Source organism: Crocodylus porosus, unplaced genomic scaffold (genome assembly GCF_001723895.1).
Source record: "Crocodylus porosus isolate Cpor-Errol unplaced genomic scaffold, CroPor_comp1, whole genome shotgun sequence".
Taxonomy (NCBI): domain Eukaryota; kingdom Metazoa; phylum Chordata; order Crocodylia; family Crocodylidae; genus Crocodylus; species Crocodylus porosus.
This window is the reverse complement of record NW_017728915.1, coordinates 14,993,208-15,001,042: the sequence shown is the minus strand read 5'-3', so window position 1 is coordinate 15,001,042 and position 7,835 is coordinate 14,993,208.

The window sequence follows — 7,835 nt, the reverse complement described above, 5'->3', positions numbered from 1 at the left end:
TGAGCGGAGGGATCCAGTTATGATATGCATGGTTGTCTTCAGCTGAGTGTCAACAAGATGTGTGTGTGATGATGACTTCTGCCAGGTGCACAGTATTCTGCTGCTGAGTATGATAGGGCAAGAGCTGAGGTCCAGAGTGTTGTGGCTGCAGCTTTCCACATTGATCCAGCAAGCTTGGCTAGCAAGTTGTTTCAGGATTCAACATTTGTTGTTGTTTTCTTTAGATGTTCCCGGGTAAAGTCAGGGTTATAGCAAAGACACTCCCAAGTACATTGGGCAGAGATCACACGTTAGTCTTTGACCACCCGTATAGACATTCTTTTTCTGGAACTTGCATTGTGGAGCTGGAACACACTGAATACAGCTTTGGCAGGACTCATCATGAATCATCATGTAGTCCAGCTTTGTCATATCTTTGTTCAGGGTTTGGTCCAGAGTGTGGAAAGATGGAGCTTGAGTGGCACAGCAGATGTCATCAGCATAGATGAACTTGTGGGATGTGGTTGTTGGTAGATCATTTATGTATAACTTGAACAGGTTTGGGGCCAGCACTGAGCCCTGTGGAAGTCCATTGGCCTGTCTCCTCCAAGCGCTTATCCCCATGACCACGGTGGACTCTGATTCGTCTATTACAGAGGAGTGTTTCGACAGCTACAACAACCCAGCTTGGAAGTACTCTTGACAGCTTTAGAAGCAGACTAGTGTACTATACTGTATCATATGTTTGCTGTAATTGCAATGAGTTGTTATACTGGTTACCTGTCCTTATTAACCATTGTGTCCACATACCTCTGTGCTTGCTCAGATCAACTACTTGGTATTCTAGGCATTTATCACACAGTAGTGGGCGTTAGTCAGCCATATGCAGTCTGATCTCTCATGATATACATGCAGTAAAGAAGGTGCGACTTCCTCATTCTGGAATATCTACTTATGTTACCCTTCTCCTCTAAAGCTTATGAAGCCTTTCACTGGTATAGAGAAGTAAGCAATTTAACTTTACCCTGCTTTTTTATGAAATATTAGTGAAGTATGTAGGTGAACCTGTGAAGAGTAGGTTAAGCTATCTCATGCCGAGATTGGTGGTTCTCATCATGTTGTACCTCATGTGAAAAACATCAGATAACTTTTGCACAATATCTGCACAGACCTAGAGGATGGGTTACAGAAGAATTTCATACTTTACAGATAGCTAGAGAGAAGCCTCCAACAAATCATAGATTTCATAGCCATTAGGGCTGGAAGGGACCTCGTAAGATCATTGAGTCCAGACCCCTGCCCAAGGGGCAAGAAGTCAGCTAGGGTCAAAGGAACCCAGCAAGATAGAAGCCCAAATGTTTCAGGCCTTGGGGCTTGGACTGTAAAGAAGTTTTTCCTTATGTCCAGCCTAAAGCAGTCTTCCAGGAGTTTGTGACGATGGGACCTTGTCTTCCATCGGGGTGCTTTGGTAAAAAGGTGTTCCTCCAGATCCTGATGTATACCCCTGATATACTTATAGGCTGCCATCTAGTCCCCCCTGAGCCTACGCTTCTCCAAGCTAAAGAGTCCCATGGCTCTCAGCCTCTCCTCATATTGCCTGCTCTCCTGCCCTCTGATCATGTGCACGGCTCTCCTCTGGACTCTTTCAAGCTTCTCCTCATCCTTTCTGAATTGTGGAGCCCAGAACTGGATGCAGTACTCCAGCTGCAGCCTCACCAAGGCCCAGTACATTGTGAGGATGGCATCCTGAGATTTACTTCAGACGCATCTATGGATACAAACCAGTTTTATTTGCTTTACCAGCTGTGACATCACATTGGTGGCTTGTGTTCATCTTGTAGTCAGTCCTGTAAGTGTTGCTCCTAACTTGAGGCAAAGGGTAGTTGTAAGCAAGACATACTCAAGGAAGTACGTTATTAATTTATTTTACAAGGAATTGATAGGACAGAAAAATGCTAGGAGCTGCATCTCCACAGAATTTTTATATGGGTTGATATAAAAAAAAAAAAGAGTTAACTAAAACCTTTGGTAATACCTTTGCTTTCTGTACTAAACAAAATAAAAACATGGTGGAAACATGTCATCAGTGGAACTATAATATAGCCAATTTGACGTGCTTGCTAAGGAAGAGTGTAGGCAGCATATATAAGCTGTTCTGTTCTCCTTCAGATCTCCTGATGTCGGAAGGCCCTGTAGCTAAATTAATTGGAATAGTGGACCCAGTCTGGTGTGCTCTTGGTATTTAGTAGGACACTAAAAGATTGAAAGTAGCACTTGATTCTTGTAAAAATCTTCATTACAGCTTTTTGTTTCAGCATTATGCCTCCTTTCAAAATTATACCCTCTATTTGAATATTTTGAGAGTGTTCCAATAAACCATCCTTTCATAATTCTGCCTTCATTGCCATATGTTGAAATAAATTAAAAGTTCAAAAAGGTAGGTGGGCAAAGCAGGAAGATATACAGCCCCATTGATGCAGAAACTGAACGTTTATTATACACACAGTTCCAAAAGGCTTTGCCTTGTGTGACAGACTCCAGTGTTACTGTAATGTTTCTGGATTAAAATGTGTTTATGGTTTTATAATGCTGCATGCCTCTGTTTCCCTGATGGTACACAGTGAAGGGAAGAATTAATAGGGACCTTCCTACAACCCAGAGCAGCCTATGTGCAGGAAGAGAAGACACACAATCATCAAGGAAAAACTGAAGAGCCTTGTTGACCCTTGAGCAAAGTAGGACTAGTAAGTATCTTTTGGAGGTGACACCCAGCAAGTAAGGGGAATCAAACAGAGATATGCATCAGACAAAGATGAATGTCAGCCTGAGAGCTTCAGAGTCTGCAACAGCCATGCTAACTTTGGGATGATCAAACTGTGCAGGCTGGTTTGGGGCCAGGGACAGCTTAACCCTTTGTAAGGAGCAAGAACTTGCCTTGTGCCTTTCCACAATAATACCTTCACAGAAAAGGAGCTGCCTACTTTGCTGCTCGGGACTTCAAGGCACACATTTTCCTCTGAAGTGGTAAAGTCCCTCAAAGTGGTAAAGTCCCTCTTTTGGAAGCTGAACTAGAAGGTAGCTCCCTGAGGCAGGGCTATAGGTAACCAGGGAGGGACAGAAACCAAACAGCTGGAGTCTCAGAGTCAGAAGGAGCTAGCGCTCACTCCTACGCTAGAAGCCATGCCTTGGCTGGCTCCAATGGCTACTCAGAGAGACAAGACAAAGGTTGGGGTCCTGAGCAAGTGCTCTGCTGGGGAAATCTGGGACACCTTGCAATGAGTTTCAAAACAGAGTACAACCTTTGCCTTACGATTTTATATGAATCTTCAGATCAGCATAAAAATTATAGCAAAATGAATACCATTGTTCCAAACTTAAATGCTTTAAAATTCTCTATTTGTTTTGAAAGCTTTCTGTAGCCTCATTTCGGCCACTAACCTCATGATACTTTAACTCTTCTGAAAGCTGAGGGTATTCATTAAACTGTGAGCCAATGTACTTTTTCTACTTCTTTTCTTTTTCTAATCTGCCACTCCCACAACCATGTTGACCATGCTCCATCATACCTTTTTAACCACTGTCGTGCTTACATCTTGATTGAGGGCTATGATGGGCACGGTGAAAAAATAAGGGGAAAGGGGAGTGAGAAGGAAACAGCCTAGAAAGTGAGGTTTGGTAGCAGTGAACATTATCAATTGTTAAAGTATGTGATAGAAGAGGAAAATCAGTTTTAAAGATTTAAGTTGTCGCTGATGCTATTTTGAGCTTACTAATGGGAGAGAATAGAGAGAAAGAGACTTCTTACAGCTGGTCAAATTTATGGCTAACAGCCAGCATGCAGAAAAAAAATTGTAGATGTATTACAATACCATGCATATTGGTACAGCTACCTTTCCAGCAGTTCCAATATGAATACCTGCAAAGTTATCGTGTAGAAGGTCTAAATCTGCTGGGTTATATAGTCTTTGACTATCCTGATCAAATTCTTTTGGGTCACGCTCGAAAGCAAAGGAACTTGCAGTAGTTTTCTGGGTGCATTCTGGATATCTACTGTTTGGCAGTGCCATTGACTACAATATTTCAGTGCACTTCCTCATAATACTAATAATTACCTCACCCTCTGGAACTCTGACAGAGCTCCTTTGCTTTGACTTGGCAGTGGGACAGTGCTCTAACAGTGTCTTCCAAGAATCTGCTATCTGGTGAGTCTTGACTCATGAGTGCCCTCTTGGAAGAGATGCAAGTCCAAGCCTGCCAATGCAGTCCACATAAAAACACAGGGATCATGGTTGCTATAATGAGCATGTGAACTCACTATTTTCTCTTAACAGAAAGAGATTCTCCTTGCTGTCTGCCAGCATTTAAACGGGTGTACTTCCACTACAGCATACTTGTGTGTCCTCCAAAGACAGGTTGATCCAGATGTTAAAGCAAGCAGTGCAGGATAGTAGCAGCAGCAAAACAGAAACAAACTTGTCAGAAGCAAAAAATAGTTAGGAATGAGCTGACACAATTAAAATAATCAAGCTCCCTGTTATATAGAGGAAGTAGTGTTCCAAGAAGGCCTGCTTATTGTCATCAACATTAAAATATATGGTGCAAAAACAGATTGTGTGGATGCAAGGATTTTTAAGATGAGTTAATTACTATTATTCCAACGTAATGCCCCCCAGGGAGACAAGGGCCTTGAATATTCACCCAGCACAGACCATAGCTGCCCATTCAGTAGGGGATAGTAATGATCTGGAGCATGTCATCTATGCCTTCTAAAGACTTCACTGTTTTGGTTTTAGTGTCTTAGATGTAGATTTTTAAGTGACTGGTGATTTGGGGTGTTTAGTAAAAGACTGCATAGGAAGGGGATTTGCACTCCCTTAAGCAGGTGGATGATCACATACAAATTGAGATGCTTACAAACTGAAGCCACAGAAATCACTTGTTATTCTTTATAATGCTGGCTATAAACTTTTTCATTTGGATCCTAGAGTATCAAAAGATACTTTATGGTGGCTTTGTATTATATGTACACACAGTTTCTCTCTCTCTCTCTCTCATTCCAACAGAATAATATCACTGTAAATGGTGTTTCACTATCTGTGACTGCATGAAAAGTAAGTTCTCATATACAGTTTGAACTATTCAGGGTTTTTTTAAATAAAGTGTTTAGCCTAGCAAATTCTCCTAAACTATTTGAGTCTTCATATGTAGTAACTGTTGCAAACTTTATTTTCCTTTTAAAAAATAATATAGAGTGAAAGTGGTCATTCAGCGAACAATGACAGAAAACAGGAGGAAAATCTAGCTAGAGAAACTTGTGATTGGCAGTGTTCTTCTTTTGAGGTTGACAGGAAAAGAGTTTTCAGGGGTCTGGAGGTAAGAGCATTTTAATTAAGATATTGTAAACCATTGTGAAACAAAGAACATTCCCTGTAAGCAATCTTTTCTCCTATGCCTAAAGAAGAGTGCTTGTGCTTGAAAGCTTTCAAATAAAGAATGTTTTGCAAAAATCTATTTGGTCTAATAAAATATATCACCTCTACCACAAGTTCTGATCCCTGTAAGCATGGACTATTTTGTATAGGATGAAAATTTAGAATCATTTTTCAAAAGTGTGTAAGCCTAAGTATATTTAAAGTAGACAGTAAAACCTAATGTCTTACTACAGTGCATTATACTACATGGGTTTAAGTTAACTGAAGACAGAACAAGGAAGAAGAGTTTTTGCTACTACTGTGTGGCCTTTTTGAATGAAGGGGCTTTTCATTAACAAAGTAACAGGAGATATCATCTTTCCCTGAGTAGGAATCATTCACTATTAACACAATGTGTTATTATTGGGTTTTTTTAATTGAAATGTAAATTCTGGGAACACTCTGACCCAATTTAATCCCAGAAAAAGAGGGCAAAATTCTCATTTACACAGTACTATATAGGCACTTCAGTGTTATTAATGATTCAGCTGTGCTTTACACAGGCCAGGCCTGTACTGTTCTTCAGTGCTGATGATAGTTTAGAATGTTCAAAGGAAACCTATCTACGCAACACAGTTGATTGAAGGAAAGAGAGCTACGTACTGTAAAAATCTGTTTCTTTGACTAAAAAGATCACAATTAAATTAACAACCATTGTAATTCTATTTGGAAAAAACATTTTGGTAGCTCCTCCACCACTAATATAACCAAGAGAAAGTATGCATGACTGCACAAAAATATACATTGTTCTCGTTCTAGAACTACCACCCATTGAAAAAAACAAGTTTGAATTGAACTTTAAAGTTTGGGAGAGTGTGCTCAGATACACCTTTCACACTATGAGTTTGTTTAATAAAATTGAGGGTAATCCAAAAACTCACAAGTCTGACCTCCAGACAAGGATCCTGTCAAGGAAAGAGATATGATCTGAAGACTTGTTCCTCTAAAGGAAATTTGGCTTTACAAAGTGATTATTTGGAGAGTTCTCTCTAGCACAAGTAAATATTGAAGCAGGATAACTTTCATAGTGATGATCCAAAAAGTACATTGCTGGGTTGTTGAAGATGAGAAAGTATTTACTATTATCATAAGAGAACCATTGACATCTGGGATGTTACTGCATAAGCTTGCTGAACCCTTTGTAATGGACACATGGACAAAGACTTGAGATTTTATACCTGGGAAAGTAGATGGTGGTTGGCTTGAACTCTGACCCTGTACTTGTGATTTTCTGGGAAATGTAGTTCAGGAAACAGATGGACATTCTTCTCCCCCCCCCACCGGGTTGATAACCATGAGTTATTTAAGCCACATTTTTAAATGAAAAGAAACCTTTTAATTCTTTTAACTGAGGGATTACAGATAAACTCTTCCTATGAAACTGAATGAATTGGAAAGCCAGGAGCACGTGATCATTTAGGAAGGAGCATAGGAGCAGGTGGACATTTGGCTGTATGTGGCCCATAATCCTTTAACCTCATCTTTAATACAATAGATAGGCAGCTAGTTAAATGGACTTGAGGAAAGCTGCCTCCTGCATTTCACCAAATTTCTCTTTTTAAAGATACCTTCACTGGTTCCAAAATGTAATATCTCAGTCTCATTTGAAGGAGAACGTGATGATCATTCATATCTATAATATTACGAAACCCAAGCAATCAAAAAAAGTCAGTCCAGAAAAAAATCATGTCTGAAAATATAAAACCCTGAGAATATTACAAACAAATCCCCAAACCAAAATATATTCATTTGTCTTCTCTTTGGAGCCAGGAGGAGTCACAAGTTTCTTTGTTCTTTACTGACTCTGAAGGCTAAAAATAGCTCCCGTTTAACTGAAAGCTGTCTTTCTTAAGTAACTACATAATTCTAGAAGCTGGGATTTCAAGAAAAAAAGCACTACGGTCCAAATCCAACACCCCATTAGGTGATAAGTAACACATAGCTGAAGTTAGCCAAGTAAGTGGTATTTAGGGCCAGTAACACAGATTTCTGATCCTACTCCTCCTGTGTTATTCTATTTGTCCTTGTAAGCACATTTAGGGACCCATTGCAGCCACTCACACTGGTGCAATTCTATTCCACCTGGCGAGGCACATAAGCACTGTAGGTCTCTGAAAAGACCGTTGTAAAAAGGTAGTTGCAGATTCCTGATGGAGGAGAACCCTTCTATCTTCCGGCCCAATAGCTGTGCTGGGGGAGCAGGGAAGATAGTCCTCACTAACTTAAAAACACATTGAACCTACTATTCCCACTTCCCAGCAAAGCACTCTAACCATGAAGCCTTGGGCTACACAGGGCCAAAAACTCCCTCCCTCCTGTTGAAGCTGATCCACTGGACAGGGAAAGATATGTGAAGCAGAAGGAGACCAAGCTAGAGGGGAAGAG